Source organism: Mirounga leonina, unplaced genomic scaffold, assembly GCF_011800145.1.
Source record: "Mirounga leonina isolate KUSES-001 unplaced genomic scaffold, KU_Mleo_1.0 Mir_174, whole genome shotgun sequence".
In the NCBI taxonomy this organism is placed as follows: Eukaryota; Metazoa; Chordata; class Mammalia; order Carnivora; family Phocidae; genus Mirounga; species Mirounga leonina.
The window spans coordinates 52,192,265-52,210,282 of NW_023270451.1; positions in this window are offsets into that span (position 1 = coordinate 52,192,265).

Consider the following 18,018-nt stretch of genomic DNA (forward strand, 5'->3'; position numbering starts at 1 on the left):
AAGGTCCCTGTGCTAATTCAGTGGTGTTCAGCAGCCTTTGATTCTACTTGAGTTCTGTATTTAAAATTACATGAGCTTACTGGATTGATGTCTTCATCCATGATGAAGTAAATGATTTTATCATTAAATGTATTACTTTAGGGTTCACAGAATCAGTAAGATGTATATGTATGTGTAGATAGATATAGACATAGGATAGATACAGATAGATATATAGATATAGATTTTTAAGGAATTGACTCGTGATTATGGACATTGGCAAATCCGAAGTGTGCATAGTGGGCCAACAGACTGGAGACCTGGGAAAAGCCAATGTTGCAATTCAGATCCAAAGGCCTTCTGTTGCAGAATTCCTTCTTGCTTAGAGGAGATCAATCTTTTTGTCTTATTGAGACCTTTAACTGATTGGATAAAGCTCATCCTTATTATGGAGGGCAACCTACTTTACTCAAAGTTCACTGATTTAGATGTTAATCTCATCCAAAACACCCTCATTGAAACATCCAGAATAAAGCTTGATAAAATATCTGGCACAATTATCTAACCAAGTTGACACATAAAATTAATCATCACAAATATAGACTCAGAATAGGAGCTAATATTTTTTAATCCACTACAACATGGCAAACACTATGCTAAGCAGGTAAGATAGTTTTTTGTTTGTTTTGTTTTGTTTTGTTTTTAACCAACAGAGACGCTGGACCCTTGAAATCACAGTATAGACTTTCCTGTGATATCAATTTCCTATCAAGGCTTATCTGAATAAACACAGCTTTTATATTAAAATAAAAGTAGATATATAGTAGAGTGCATTGCAATATACGTTAAGTGTTTTAATAAGCTTACAAAGCCATGAGACCTGTGGTTTAGTCTTGTAGCAATGTTTCAAACTCACAGCTCTTCGTACAACATTACATTAGTACATCATTACTACTCTAGGTACGTATGCTCATTTCCAGTGCTTTAGCATCTTAAAACTCGAGGGAGTTGCAGACTCAAAGAATCATTTTGTTCATGCCACTGTGTCCCCATTATCTGTACCTCTGTCAACTCTTTCATGCCATTCAAAATTATGCTTTCAAGCATATAATATGCTTCCTACAGTATTTTACACTTCATTGTGCAGCTCCCTAAATGAAGGTTTGACATGGTATTTCTTTTTTTTTTTTTAAGATTTTATTTATTTATTTGAGAGAGAGAATGAGAGACAGAGAGCATGAGAGGGAGGAAGGTCAGAGGGAGAAGCAAACTCCCTGCCAAGCAGGGAGCCTGATGCGGGACTCGATCCCGGGACTCCAGGATCATGACCTGAGCCGAAGGCAGTCACTTAACCAACTGAGCCACCCAGGCGCCCAGAAGGTTTGACATAGTATTTCTTTGTTTTGATTGTTTTTCAAGTAAAATACTCCTCATAGGTATTTTATATTTATAAAATCTCTTATTCCTTATAGAACAGGGGAGGTGATAATCAAAAAGTAGAAAATTGTGAAGATAGAAGCTGACAACTCCCATTAACTAATATCTTATTCTTCAATATTGATGTAAAAAATGTAAAACTTCAAATAAATTTTGTATTTTGAATTCATTTTTAACTCTCAGAGGTCCATTTACTCTCTTTTCCCTTTAGGAGGAACATAGTGGAAAAGTTGAGAGCCTTGGACAGTTTATTCTTCACAAGTATCAATAGAGAAAGTCATATATATTCTCATTTTACAAAGGAGAACACTGAAATTCTAAGTAGTTTTAAAATTTATCCAACTCTTTGTTATTGAGAATGTAGCCAAAAGTTGAACCCAAATCAATCAGACTTCTCAGATAATGTTTTTGTTTTGTTTTGTCAAACTACACACTGTATTGGAAGAAATAATGGGGCCTTAAGAGGAGAAAATAAACCTATGTCTCATCTTAAATTTTTTCTTAAACAGAAATTATTTGTTTCTCTTTGTGAGAGTGTGTGTGTGTAGCAAGAGAAGTGGAAAGAAATGATAATAAACAGAAAATTTCACTATGAAAACATCTCAGTAGTTTTACTGAAATAAAGTTATGTATTGGGGATATCAAGGGGAAGAACCAAACTATTTTCTAAACTGAGAGCCAATAAAATTATAATCAGAGTGGAGAATTGAAGGAACATTTCAATGCTTCATTGTTCATAAATGGGAATATTTGAAATTTTCATTACAAACTAGAATTGTTAACTCATTTTTTTGTTGCCTTGAGTGGTGTTTTATAAATTCAAACCATACAATTAATTCAATAACCTTGTGATAATCTTTTTAATGAATTGAAACTACTCAATGGTTTGTATTCTGCCACTAGTCACTAAGCTGAATATTAAATTACAGAAAACAAGACCTAGGTGAGGTTCAGAAGATGAGAGATATCTAAGATAAGGAAGCAAAAAGATTCATCTAGTCTTAAGCTTTATTTTCCTTGTCAGAAATATGTTTTTGTTAGCACCTGAATATTAAGGAAGATTGGGAAATCAATAATAATGATTTTAAAATTCCATCTGTTGCAGAAATCCTGTATGAGACTAAACATAAATAAAGGCTGAAAGTTTTGAGCAAAATGATTTTGTCAGGACTTTGGTACTATTATTATAAATATCTCAAAGTTGTTAGTTTAAATGAATAGTAAATTGTATGGCATCTTACATTTACCAAGACTGAGTGATAGCTTTTAGCTTCCAATTAAAATATACTTTTATGATATAAGAAAATAGTTGCCAAACTACCTATCCATAATTCAAAGAATTGGCAAAGCAGCAATGTGATTTGGGATGTTTATATGGTTCTCTATCCATTCATAAATTCATGAAGTTCCTTAAGTCATAGTACATTCTAAGAGTTTACTTGCTGAGTGATTATAGGGAGATGTGTCTACCGATGTATCATAGAGCAAAATAGCTATCAGGAATTATTCAGGATTAAATCATTCTGTATTGACATATTTTATGAATAATACAAGTACACTTGTGTCGTCTTTTAGAGCAAAGGTTATCAAGTATTTACCTATGTTAGTTCACTTGTCAATAACATTAGAATCCTCAGCCTCACTTAAGCTTTCAACTCTCCTAGTGCTTCAATGTCACCACAAGATTTTGATTACAGGTAAATCCCTGCTGCTTCAGTGTCTCCTGCAATGGGAAGTGTTGAGCAGCCTCCTAAGAGAGTTTGCCATCTCTAGGTCTACTTATCACTTTGAACTACATCTTCTCCAATTAAAACATCTATATTTTAATTGTTTTCTTATATCCTCCGAGAGTTTTCTTGGAGGTGCACCATCCTTATTATCTAGGTTCCCTTCAACTTTTATCAGAAGTCTCTCTTTTATTATCCATCATTATATGAACATTTATCACTGGCCTTGCCTTCCATCCAACTTTCTTCCTCACCCCTAAATCCTTTTATGGTGCTCTTCAGACCTACGATTTTTCATTGTCAATGTGCCCTATTCCTTAAACTATTTCTTTTTTTTTTTAAGACTTTATTTATTTATTTGACAGAGAGATAGAGCCAAAGAGCACAAGCAGAGGGAATGGCAGAGGGAGAAGGAGAAGCAGGCTCCCCATTGAGCAGGGAGCCTGATGCGGGACTCAATATCAGGACCCCGGGATCATGACCTGAGCCGAAGGCAGACACTTATCCAACTGAGCCACCCAGGCATCCCTCTTAAACTATTTCTATTAATATTATCTTCACCTATATGCTCTTGTTTAAGTATTGCTGTACCCTCAAGATATTTCTCCCCTGAAATTACTCTTCCCCTATATTTATCTCAAGGTGTATTTGGGTTTGTTTGTTTGTTTTTCACTAACAGCACAATTACTCCAATGTATAATTTGGTGGTAATCAAAAATCTTTGTTCTTCATTACTGCTTTTAAGTAATTTTTACTCCACACCTTAAAAATCCCAGCTCTTCTAAAAAAGGGTATATTCAAAATTTTCCTCTTATTACCCCTCCTTGTTACTGTCATTTGCACATGTGTCTTCCTGGTGACTCCCTCCCTGCATGAGTTCTCTAGAAAAACAGAACCAATAGAGATTTATTATAAGGAATTGACTCATGTGTTTGTTTAAAGAGACTGAGAAGTCTCAAGATCTGCAGTAGAAAGCTGGAGACCCCCAATCTGTTGGTGTAGTTCTAGTTTGAGTCCAAAGACAGGAAAATACCTACGTTCCATCTTAAGTACTTAGGCCAGAGGAGTTCCCTCTTAGCTTTTGTGTTTTGTTCAGGTCTTCCTTTGAGTAGATGAGTCCCACCCACAAAAGGGAGGACAATCTTTTTTACTCAGTCTATCAATTCAAATGTTAATATTATCCAGAAACATTCTCACTGACATTCAGAATAATATTTGACCAATTGTCTGGATGACTCATGGCCCAGTGAAGTTGCTATGTAAAATTAACCATCACATTCACCTAACCAAACATTTTAGCTCTGGCTCACTCTTTTTCTAACATTTTTTTCTCATCATTCTAGGTGATTATTCTAGGTGATCACTTATCCACCATCATATATACATTTCTAACCTCCTAGCTTCTTATTAATCCCTTTAATTTTTCTTTCCATCCACCCCACTTGAACACTCCATGGCCATGTTGATACCTCGATCCTGAGCATTAGATTTCTATATTCAGATCTTAAGCACTAGGCAGTGCTGCTCAGACTTTGAGGTGTATAATAATTACCTGGAGAGCTGTTTAAAATGTAGCCCAATTTATTAGTCTGGAGGGGAGTCTTAGAGTCTGTGTTTCTAACAAGATCCCATGTGGCACCAGTGCTGCTACCATGGACCATAGTTTGAGTAACAAGATGTTGTACATACTAGTAGGTGATTTGATAAAAGAACCACAATCTCCAGTGCTTGAAAAGAAGTCATTTCTTTCTCATGTAACAGTTTAGAGGTAGACAATCTAGTTTGGAGGGATAGTGCTGCCTATTAGATCATTCAGGGACCCCAGGTTTCTCAACGATGCCATTAGCCATTCTCGATAGGTATGTCCTCATCCTCAAGATGGGAGCTGGATCTTACATGTCCGCATTGTAGACAGTGGAAATTTAATTTTTGAAGTGGGCAGAATACAGAGTACAGGAAAGTGGCTTTCTCTTATAGAGATTATCTAGATGTAACACCCATCAATTCTGTAGCCACAGGTAGCTTTAGAGAGGGTACAGACATATAATGTGTAGCTTGACATTCATCTGCCTAGATGAAACTGGCATGAGTCTGTTCCTACAAGAAAGAGCATCTCCTACAAGAAAGAGATAATGATTTGGGGGAACTCTGGGTAGTCTCTCCCACTTCATTGTGATGGTTAACTTTATGTGTCACCATGACTGAGCTACTGATGCTCAGATAGCTAGGAACACATTATTTTGGGGTATGTCTGAAAGAATATTTCTGGAAGAGATTAGCATTGGATTTAGCAGACCAAGTAAAGAAGATCTACTCTCACTAATGTGGCCAGGCATCATTCAATTCACTGAAGGCCCTAAAAGAACAAAAGGTGAAGGAAGGGCAAATTCTCTCTTTCTTCTTGAACTGGGAAGCTCCTCTTCTTCTGCTCTAGGACATTGGAGATCCTAGTTCTTAAACCTTCAGACTCTGGATTTATACCATTGGCTCCCCTGATTCTCAGGCCTTCAGACTTGGACTGAATTATACCACTAGCTTTCCTGGTTCTCCAGTTTGTAGATGGCAGATTGTGGGGCATATTAACCTCCATACTGTGTGAGCCAATTCCTATAATAAATCTTCTCCTATCTCTGTCTCTATATGTCTATATCTGTATCTATCTTCTATTGGTTTTGTTTCTCTGGAGACCTGACTAATACAATTACCAATAATAACACTATCTCTGACATCTTGAATTCAACCACTCTAGCACCTCCCATTTTTTCTAGCTAACTTACCATGTTTCCAGTAATTCTCAGACATCCCATCCCTGGCCTCCACCACTTTTTCATTATCAAAACCAGCCCCCTCTAAGAGTTCCTAAATTACCTCCCTTGTCCATCATGTATTCTAAAGTTCAGCATTATAATTGCTCTCTGTAAATGCTCTTAGTGACTTTTTCTTTTCTCCCGCTGTCAATTATCTGAAAAAAAAAAAATTGCAAACAGGGTCATTCAGGGCACAGTTGAAATGTTAGCTCATCAGAGAAGTTTTACTTGATGATCCAATCTGAAAAAATCCTCTCTGCAATGCATGGCTGATTCCCTAATCCTGCTTTTAATTTTTTCATAACATTTAAAACTATGTATTATGTAATACATCTGTGCATTTGTTCGTTTTCTGTCCTTTTCATTAGAACAGCAGGTGGGCAGAGATTTTATTCTGTCCACTGGTGTTTCTCCATTGTGAAAAATTACCTAGCCTGGAATAATGCTTAATAAATATTTTTGAATGAATTAATAACATTGGGTAGGAGGGGAAGAAGGTGATTTTATTCAGTCAATTCAATTGTTTGTTGATATATAATGTGTATATACATTTACATATATATGTCTATGTCTATGTATGTCCATTAATACCCACAATCAAAGAAAAATAGGGCTAAAGAGAACCTTGAAAATTACTTTCAACTACTAATGATGGCACAGTCAAAAAACAAAACAAAACAAAAATTGGATGAGTTTCTCTTTGATATCTTTTTTTTTTAAAAGATTTTATTTATTTGACAGAGAGAGACAGTGCGAGAGGGAACACAAGTAGGAGGAGTGGAAGAGGGAGAAGCAGGCTTCCCGCTGAGCAGGGAGCCTGATGCGGGAGTTGATCCCAGGACCCCAGGATCATGACCTGAGCCAAAGGCAGACACTTAACGAGTGAGCCACACAGGCACCCCCTCTTTGATATCTTTAAATAATACTTCAACTCTGAATGAAAGGTATACTGTTTTTAGGCCCTATTTCCTTTTGTGATAGAAATAGTATAATAGAGATATGAATATTCTCTTTGCTGGAATTCTTTAAGCAAAATGACATTTAATATTAACCAAAATAAGGAATCAAATTATTAAAACATAAATTATTTGGTTACCTTGGGATACAGTATTGAAAGCAACTCCCAGGAGGTAGGAGTCAAAAAACAATGGACTGATCAACCACATGTGCCCCAGGACTAGGGAGGCTTCAGGTTCTGCTGCAGTTACCATCAGCTGCCTAATCTCAGTTCATTTATCATAGAAGAGCAAGGATTCTGTGAACAAATGAGTCTACTGCTACATGGAGATGGGGATAATAGGTATTGGAGAACTGTGGCTAGTCTCCACTACAGACCTGTCCCTTCCGATGCTTTACACTCAAATACCTTAAAAGACTTCAATTAAATACGAAAACCTCATATAGTAATAAGTATTGAAATTCAAGGGGTCTTGTGCCGAGATACACCTTTATTCTCTTATCAATAGCCACAAAAGTCAACCTACCAGTTTATAAGAAGCTAATCCCAAGGTAGATTTCAACTTCCTCTCCCACCAAACTAATCAATACAACTTTTGCTGTTCCTTAAGACATGGTCCATGCTTTTGAGCCTCTATGCCTTTGCCTGGATTGTTCCCTCTGCCTTGGCTTTCTTCTTTCACTCCACTTCATATTTACTGTTTCCTAAATGTCATCTTTTTACACAGACTCCCCAAGTAAAATGATTTGCTTTGTTGTGCTCACTTAGCACCTCTAAATAGACATTGTTTGGGTGTTTTCCATATCATTTTGTCATTATTTGATTACCATATCTGATTTTCTACCTAGAGCATGAATTTCTTGAGGTAGAAACACTATCTTACACATTTTTTTTGTAGCAGAGCTCATTATCTGAGATGGTATAGGCTTGTAGGCCCCTTGCAGGCCCAGATCATTTGAGGACTGCACTGAGGTTAAGGACGGCCAGGCAGGCCTAGGCCAGGAGGAGAAAATGTTCTCTTCCCCTTATCTCATGTTGCAAGTCCTAAATGCCTGGATCAGCAGGAAGTGGCTCTTGCCTCGCTTAAAGTGTGTCTTTCTAATCAGAAGTGTTCTTTCTAAAGACAAAGAACATGTTGTCTCCAAAGGAAGGATGGCTAAGAGAATTCTTTATTCTGCAAGCATAAACAGGATGTATTTTGTTCTTATTGAATTTCGTGTATATTTCACTTCACGGATGTTGGCTTGATACTTTAAGTATACATTGTTATGTTTATCTGATCTCTGCAAGTATATAGCTAAGTAAGAAATAAACGGCAGTATGCAGTTGCAAGTGCTGCCTTTGCTCTGCATCCCCTGTGTCCTGGTGATTTCGTAGACCCTTACCCAGGGACCCCAACGCACTAGACGTTGACAATTATCAAATTCCTTCAATGGGAGAGCTTTCCTTTCATCTTATAATGAGAAATTAAAGAATTAAAAGTGAAAGTTTTGTTTTAAGGCCTAATACCTGTTTGAGATAGAACCTTGACTGGAACTAATTTATAGTGAAAAATTCTCACTTGGTTACCAACATGTCCAATTTATCTTCATTACAAGATCAAGAGGCTTCTAGGAGCAGAAGGGCATCAAGGACCAAAAAAAGTGGGGAGAGGGCACAGGAGGATGTACCTTATTATACTGCCTCAAGATGATTTTCAGAATTTTGGTTATTCCTGCCAAAAGGATTATTATTCCAGGAAGACTTTGTAATCAAGGAATTACCCTATAACAACTATATTGTATTTAAAATAACACTTAATTTATTAATGTTTTAAAACTTTGTAAGCACAGAGAAGCAGAAAATGAAAATAAAAAGTCCCATAGTTCTACCTCTCAGTCAGTCATGTGGGCATTTTTTTTTTAACTTTTAGTATTGCTGAGTTCATATTTAATGTATGAGAATTCCCACTGATTTAACATTGTGAACTAACTTTTTATTTAATTTTACCAATTTGTTAAGCAGAATATTACATAACTTTTAGTTGATGGTTATAGAATTTGAATTTCCAATATATTTTTTTTTGTTTAATTAGATCCTTCTGCATACATTGTTCCAAATTATCCTGGCTTTTCAGAATTTTGAATAAGTTGCTACAAAATCTTCTGGTAATAAAACTTTAATTATAAATCATCTTAAATGAGAGTATATAAAACAAAAAGACAATTGCTTAGATTTTAGAAATTAATCTAAAGTTGAATTTCACAGAGAATAAAAGTGAAATGTAAGAAATACATATTATAGTGTGTTTGTAAAGCAAAACAAATTAGAAACTTCACAAGGCAATTATGCATTTCAATAAAGGAAAAAAAAATCTTTAACAAATGCCTGGTGTGTTTTATCTCCCACCTTTCTCCACTATTCCAAAGGCTTAGTCAGGACCTCCCACATTGTCTGTTGATTATAGTGACTCCCAAATCCCATTGACGGTCAGAGAACATTTTCTGATTAAAAAAATGAAAAAAAGATTCCTTATGGTGCCATAAAGGTGAGTGTAAAGCAAGAATATTCTACAACTTAAAAATCTTAGCCATAGTTTGCTATAGAGTCCCCTGTATTTTCACTTACAGAACAAGGAGTCTGGGATTTCTATAACTTGTTTAGAAAGGAAGCACTGTCTCCTAATCCCTAATATAATGAATTCTAATTCATTAGAGGGGATCCTTGCAGACCCCCAGAGAAATAACAAATATCATACCTTAAGAGTGAACTTTGGATAGTTCCTCAGCAAGAAAGTAACTTTAGAGTCCCAGTTCAGAAACCAGGCTGGGGGCACCTGGGTGGCTCAGTCGGTTAAGTGGCTGCCTTCAGCTCAGGTGGTGATTCCGGAGTGCTGGGATCAAGCCCTGCGTCTGGCTCTTCTCCCTCTGCTCCTCATCTCGCTCACTCTCTCTTGCTGTCTTGCTCTCTCACAAATAAATAAAATCTTAAAAAAACAACCCCAAAACAAACAGGCTGGTATTACTATGTTCAAGTAAAACAGTAGAGCTTTGCAAACCATAAAATTAAAGTTTTTCCATATGTTGGTATCAGGGCTAGTACCGAAGGTAAAATAAATCTCAATTTAATCTTCTGACTTTCTAGTTAATATGGGCTATGTGAATAGTAACATTTATTTCTCACATAAATATACAAATAATTGGTTACACTGGTAGTGCAGTGATAATTCCTATATTTTTGATGATGATGATTTTTGTGTACCATAATTTTTCTTTTCCCAAGGGAAAAAGAATCCATGACCAGAAATTATGTGCTCATTGATTAAAAGGTCAAATGTGAAATTACCTATTAAATTTTTACAAATAAAAATCAACAGAATGACTGACTAGAATATGTAGCCCATGTAATCCCTTCTTGAAAATCTGGATCATCTGAATTCAGGGTATTACTTTTGATGCTGATGTTATAGGCAGTGCTCAAATCATTTGCTAATTTAACCATTTTCCTGGTACTGATTATATTCTGTGGAAATTATGTATAAAAGGACTAAAGATCTATGTCACTGGGGGAAGAGGAGATATATATTTCTTGACTGGAGGACAGTCTAGGGACTGAGACATATTTGAAGAAATTCCTGGGCAATATACCACAATAATTGTGATCTTCCTAGCATAAAATAGTGTTGAAAAGGGGGAACGGCATGAAGCATGGCAGGTGAGGAAAAGGGAGAGAGAATATGAGAGTCTTTTCCATCTTGCTCTGCCTGTCACCCTGTGGCAAGTTAAGTATCAGGCCAAGCAAAGGGATGTAATTGAAAAGCACTAGGCCAGCAAATGTGAACGTTCTGCACATTAAATGTTGAGAGACCATGCAAAATGGATTGAGGAAAACGTCAACAAGCAGTGTCATGGAAAGATTTGGCATTTTCTCACCCTCCTTACAGCACTTCCTTGTTGTGTTCATTTTTCACGGAGGGACATATTATTTCCTTGATAAGGCTGTCTATTGTTTTGTAATCTTTGTGTAATGTTAGAATGCAAAAGCTGTAAGGCTAACTTATGTTCTTTATTCATCTGCTGGGAATTTTGTCTTTAGATTAAGATGATGGTATATTCCCCCTGAAGAACCTAGATTTCTTTACAAATCATTTTTTTTCTGATACAATCCCTATGACACACAATATATGTATACAGTATTTTTTTCATAATCTTTTCTATTGATAGTTTCCAACTGAAACAATATATTTTTAATTTTCAAAGGTGGGATGATAACAAAACATATGACTTTCCTACAAGGAAGCCATGAATTTAACTGGAATATAAAGACGGGATCAAAGCAGACATTAAAATAAAATTCTATTAAATTAAACATAGTGAAATAAACTGTGTATAACTGTAATCATGTTTCCTCAAAATTGCTATGCCTATAAGAGATCTATACATCTGCTAAAGATGCTTATTTTGCCTATGGTTGGCAAGAAGGCTTTCACAAATCGTAGTTACAAAATTTAAAAAAATATATATTTGCAGTATAGTGAAGACCTCCCAGAGTTGCTTCATTTGAAAAGTTTTGAGATTCTTATATTGCTGATCAGGAGGAGAATCTACTATTTTATCGGTTTTCCTCCTTTTCTCTCTGGTAAAATCTCCTTTATGAATAATTATCTAATCTGCCTTGCTGTATATTTTTCTGTGTTTCAATGTGTCACAGACTTATTTTTTATTTCACAGGCAATGATTATAAAACAAAACCTAATTCTTGAAAATATGCTAATCAAATCAATTTAATATTCATGAATGCTGTATATGTGTGAATGCATATATGTATGTGTATATGTACATACAGATTTATATATAACTATCAATTTATATATTTTAATTTCTATATACATTTATATTTAATTTATATATTTTAATTTTATATATTACATTTTACTTTATATATATTTTCCTTCTGTTGATCCAAACATTTTGTAACTGCTCTCAGAATAATGAAAAAAATTATTTTCATTATTTTTAGTTAGAGCAATATTTTTTAAAAACAGCCTTGTTTCCCAAGATGAACTTCAAGTAGCTTTTCATTGTTAAAAGAAATAAAAATTACTTTTAAGTTATGCAATAATGTCCTTAATAGTCTAAGAAATGTGCTGTAGGTGGGGTAAATAGTCTAAAATAATATTAGGATGGCAGGGTTTGGTCTTGGTTCTGCATTATCTTACTTTGCAACTCTGAGTGAGACATTTCACTGCTCTCAGTTTCCTTAAGTTTAATTAGATCGATGCACCCCACTAACTTTCTACAATTCTAGGTGTTCCCTAAAAAAAGTCATAGGCCACATATCATAATCACATCTTGTTTTTTACATCCTAAAATCACTGTGTCTTTGTTTTTCATATTGCCCCCAGAGGTTTAAAATTAACTTGCACATCTGTCTGTGTCCAGTGCAGTACCTCGTTTCCCTATGTGGGTGCCTAACAACATCCCGGGGTCGTCATTGAATTTTAGTGAATACAGTGATGATATTGTCCTAAATTATGCTCCCTCCTTTTTCTGGTTAACTTTACATTGTAGGTGTCAAAATGCAGTTTTAAATTAGTATTTCTCTCTTGCTAAAGTACCTTACTTTGCCTGGTTAAACTGTATATTTTAGTAATCATACAGACTTCGTAATTGTATTTGAGTATCAAATACTCACCAGATAGATCCTCATTTCTTTGAGAAGATATACGACCTGCAGAAAATCATAGACCTACCTTATCATGAAAAAGCAACACTATGAACATGAAACCCTGACACAGGACACTGGGTTTAAAATGTGGGAGTATTTTAAATGCCACCCACTTTCATCATTCTACTACTCGTTAGGAATGCAAAGTTACAGGGGATTTAGTGCAAGTGCAGCTGTCCCCTAAAGGCCCCTTATTTTAATAATTTAAATAACTTAGATTTTTAAACTTATTTCTAAGCCGGTATACTTCTATAATAATTCAATTCTATAGGGGCACCTGGGTGGCTCAGTTGGTTAAACATTTGCCTTCAGCTCAGGTCATGATCCCGGGGTCCTGGGATGGAGTCCAGCATCGAGCTCCCTGCTCAATGGTGGGGAGCCTGCTTCTCCTTCTCCTTCTATTGCTCCCCCTGCTTGTACTCCCTCTTCCTCTCTTTCTCTCTCTATCAAATAAATAAATTAAAAAATCTTGAAAAAAATTATTCAACTCTATAGTATTACTTTTTGTTCTCATTACTAAATGGAAATCAATACAGCTGACCACTGTTTCCCATCACACTTTTGCACATTGGAACAAACTATGACTACTGAAACCAATAGCAAAACCACATAAATGGCAAAGCTTAGATACTCATTTCCCACACATGAATGTTAAATATACCAGAACCAGGGGGTTCAGCTTGATAATATATCCTATGCTTATTTTTAGAATGGATAAATCATTTAAAGACCATTGGTACAATAAAAAAAAATAAGCTAGACTGTGAATATCCCATAATTATGATAGACCTAAGATTAATCTTTTCACTCTGGAATACCATCTATTGGTGAGACATTTGCTCTTATGACTGGGAAATAAAAGTATTATGGGGAAATGATATTAAAGATTCATAATGTTCACTAAACATGACTATTACTTAATGAAAACCTCCTGATTCTGTGGGAAACTATCAGAAGAGCACTTACTGTAGTTTTCTACATTCTGCAGATATCTATTTTATTTAGTTATATGCTGTGTCTCACAGGACACATAGGTTTTCTGGAATGGTGGTCTCCAAAAGGATGCATGCATGCCTCAGGGACAGAGCAAGATGATCCATAAAGTACAGGAAGAGAATATTACAACTTTTCTTTTGCTAGTGTTTATTTAAAATTTCTGCTTTTAGAAATTTTTGTGTATTTTATATTCTCATGAGAGCAGTACATTTTATTATTTATAAATAATAAAGCAGAGTAGCCAAAACAAAAACTTTTTACTAATGGGGTGCACAGTCAACCAATTTAGAGACTGCTGTTGTAGCGAATGGGAGATTAATGACATCCCATTTACAGAGGCTAGCAAGTGAGAAAGAGGCTGTCAATGAGAAGTTCATTGATCTGTTTTCCCAGATCTGCAATAAAGCACATTTACCTGAAATGTCATACTCTGGAAAGAGCGCTAATGCTAAACATACATAAATGCCTACCTTGTACTAAGTAGCTGTATTGATTTGAGAGGCTCCATCAAAGAAATCGCCTATGTGTAATTATTGTGTTTCTTCCAAAATATCTAACCTAGCACAATACGAAGTTTAAATACTTGGTGTGTGTGCTTTTTATTAAATATGTTCAATATTGTTGAGCCTTTCTTTCTGTGTTTGATCTATAAACAAATGAATAGAAAATGAGCTTAATAAATCATTGGTGGCAGGTTCAAGAGGGTCCTGCTGTTTCTTTGGCTGAATGCTAAATGAACATGTTTTAAAATATAAAGGAAGTAGGGGCGCCTGGGTGGCTCAGTTGGTTAAGCGACTGCCTCCGGCTCAGGTCATGATCCTGGAGTCCCGGGATCGAGTCCCTGCCGAGCAGGGAGCCTGCTTCTGCCTCTGACCCTCCCTCCTCTCATGTGCTCTCTCTCTCTCATTCTCTCTGTCTCTCATGAATAAATAAATAAAATCTTTAAAAATAAATAAATAAATAAAATAAAATATAAAGGAAGTAGAAAAAGAAGGTGAAGAAGAAAGTAATGAAGGCACATTAAAGCCATGAACTATTTGTAACCTTTGTGGTTCTTTAATACATGTTAATGAAAGGCCATTGCTCTTTCTCCTGGTGAGATCAGTATAATCAATTAAACTGCATCCAGTTTCTATTTTTCCTTCAGGTGTTTGTGTACTGCATAATTCACCTTCCAAATACACAGTTGTGAGAGAGCTCTGTTTTGTAACCCTCTGAAGGGTGACTTATTGGTTTTTACTTCTGTGTGTTAACATCTCTTAATTCTATCAGATCTGCTAATTCATGTGTTTTTCTAATCCATTACTAAAATGTAACTTTTCCACTTTCAAAGTAGTGTACATCTCAAAGCCATAGTTGAAAAGAATTGCTTCCAAGTCTCATTTCTTTGTTACTTCAAAACTGCATTGCATAAAAAAATCTCCCCAAATGCGCGCCCTGAGAATTTTAGTTACATAGCTTTTACTTGAAATCACTCTTCATCAATTTCCTTTTTGTGCCATTAGTCATTTTTCATTGCTTTGAAATAAAGATTCTGTTTATATGTAATATTTTGAGTTCTGACTTCTCCCATTTGAAGAAACATATTATTCCATGTTACTTTAACAATATAGCAAGGAAGGTTAAGTTTTCTCTAGCTAGATCTTTAATTATAGATTTGATACTCAGGATGAATGAATTTTTATTAATGCTCAAAATATATAGACAAATAATCCATGACAGTGTGGTATGGTTGTGGGAGCAGACAGTAAGGGAGTGCTTACTGAATTCCATATTTCATTTGAGCTTTGAGGTAGTAAATCTTCAGCAAATGAGACTGGGTGGAGGATGGGGTAGGATGGTATTTCAGACTGAGGGAAGAGGATAGAGTGAAAGCTGAGTATGAGGCTGACATTTAGGAGACATCACTTAATCTTGTAATCCGGAATATATGTGAAGAGATGAGCTTAGAATCATTTCTGACTTTAATATTTGACCCATTAACATTAGTACCAGCCATTAATAAGAAAGTCAAATACAAAGTTAAGTAGAAACAAAATCAAACATAGTCATTTTAAGATAAATGAATATTGTTGAAAATTCGGAACTTCTTTATAGATAACAATATGGCTTAATAAACTATATATACAAATATAGATATTCATTAAATCTATGTGTGGTCATTATAAACTTTTGCTAGTAACAAGTGAGAGGAAGGTGTGCCTATACAACTATAAGCATGAAGAACATACCCTGCAGATGTATCTAGTGGAATGTCTGCCTAATTTGGCACTGAGTCTAGTTGAAGGCAGCAAAAAGAAGTTTCCCTTGAAAATTCCTAACAACTAGCCTATGCTTATGCTCTTTTGGGGAAAGAATCCCGTGAGCTATATTGTCTGAAAACCTTACGCAAAAATTGTAAACAGGTCCAACATCAATATTTTTCGTAGGCAGCAGGTAGAAGCAAATTAACACTTTAAAGCTAGTCCTAAAGAAAAAAAATGCCACAGATAAAATTCAAGAAGCCTGAAATCACAAGGAACACTAAATATGTGAAAGAACAAGCCACCATGACTAAGAGTAACAGTACCAAAAGCTTTCATAATCAATCCCACCAAAACTTTGGGTATAGGACAAATCACATGCAGAATATAACGTAAGTAAATTTAATATGATTAAAGTAATAAAAAATAATTTAAGGACCAGAGAATACCAATATGTTCAATTAGATTTGAATAGGAACTACACAAGACTTCTAAAATTTTAAAATACATAATTCAGGCTTAATGGGTAGATTAAACAATGTTTAATCATTAAAAATGATTCTAAAAAGAAGGTCATTGAATTTTAATGTATCTTTTTATGAAAATTAGCCAAAATAGAGATATAAATTAGGAAAGATGAAAAGACATGGAAAATAGCACAATGGTATTCTATAAAGATTTATTTAGATTCTATGACATTCAAGAATGTATGTAATATGATTATATAAATTTATAATTTAAGTGAGTTTAGCAGACTAGATATAAGATCCATACACAAGTCAACTGTATGTCAATAAGGCATGTATAGTTAGAAGATGCAATTAAAAATACTACTTACTATAAATATAATAAAAAATAGAAAAAAAAATCCATTATAAGATGTAAAAGATATAAACAATTTAAAATTGTACTGGCATACAATAAAGAAGACCTAGATAAATAAACATTCATGGATATAATGTCAAAAGATGCGATGCATAAGATCATGATATGCAATTATGAATTTCAAATACCTATTTAGCTTAATTAAAAAAATATTTGACCAACTAGGAAAAAAGTGTAAATGAATGGATCATATACCATTTTCCATATATTTTTGGATTACTTTATAGATTTTAAATCTATTCCATTATTTTTTTTGTGTGTTTGTCTATACCTGTGACTATCAGTGTATCTAAATCACTATAGGTTTGTAAGTCTTGATATTTGGTGGGCCTTGGATGCTCACTTGGTTCTCCGTTAATGATGCTTCAAGAATTCCTATCCCTTGGGGCGCCTGGGTGGCTCAGTTGGTTAAGCGACTGCCTTCGGCTCAGGTCATGATCCTGGAGTCCCTGGATCGAGTCCCGCATCGGGCTCCCTGCTCGGCAGGGAGTCTGCTTCTCCCTCTGACCCTCCCGACCCTCCCCCCTCTCATGTGCTCCCTCTCTCTCAGTCTCTCTCTCTCAAATAAATAAATAAAAATCTTAAAAAAAAAAGAAAAAAGAATTCCTATCCCTTTATATGTTTATATGTATGTTTTAAAATCTACTCATCAGGTTTTTTTGAAAAACTTTCTTGAGTTTTTTAATTAAGCTAAATAGATAATTGAAATTCATGACAATTGCATATCATGATCTTACGCATCTCATCTTTTGACACTATGTCCATGAGATTCAGTGCATAATACCCCAGATACCCAGGTTCAAATTAAGAAATCTCTTGTCATAGTGAGAACCAGGATGATCTCACGTTGAATGAAAAAATACAACTGAAAGGTGATGACACTGAGATAATGGAAACGCTACCTTTATCTGACGAAGGTCTTAAAGCAACCATGAGAAAAGAAAAATGTTTCAAAGAACAATTACAAATGAAACAAATGAAGGGGAAAAGAAGTCTCAGCAAAGAAATAGAAAATATAAAGAAGAACCAAATGGAACTGAAAATACAATAACTGAAATTTTAAAAACAATCATTGGATGAGTTGAACAGCAGGATGGATGGGACAGAGGAAAGAATTAGTGAATTACAAGATAGAACACCGGAAAACACAGTGTCTAAATAACCAAGAAAATAGACTGAAAATATAAATGAGCCAAGGCCCAGAGAACCATGGCACTATGACCAAAGATCTAATGTTTATGTCATTGGAGCCCTTTCGAAGAAAGGGGAAGAGGGCTTGG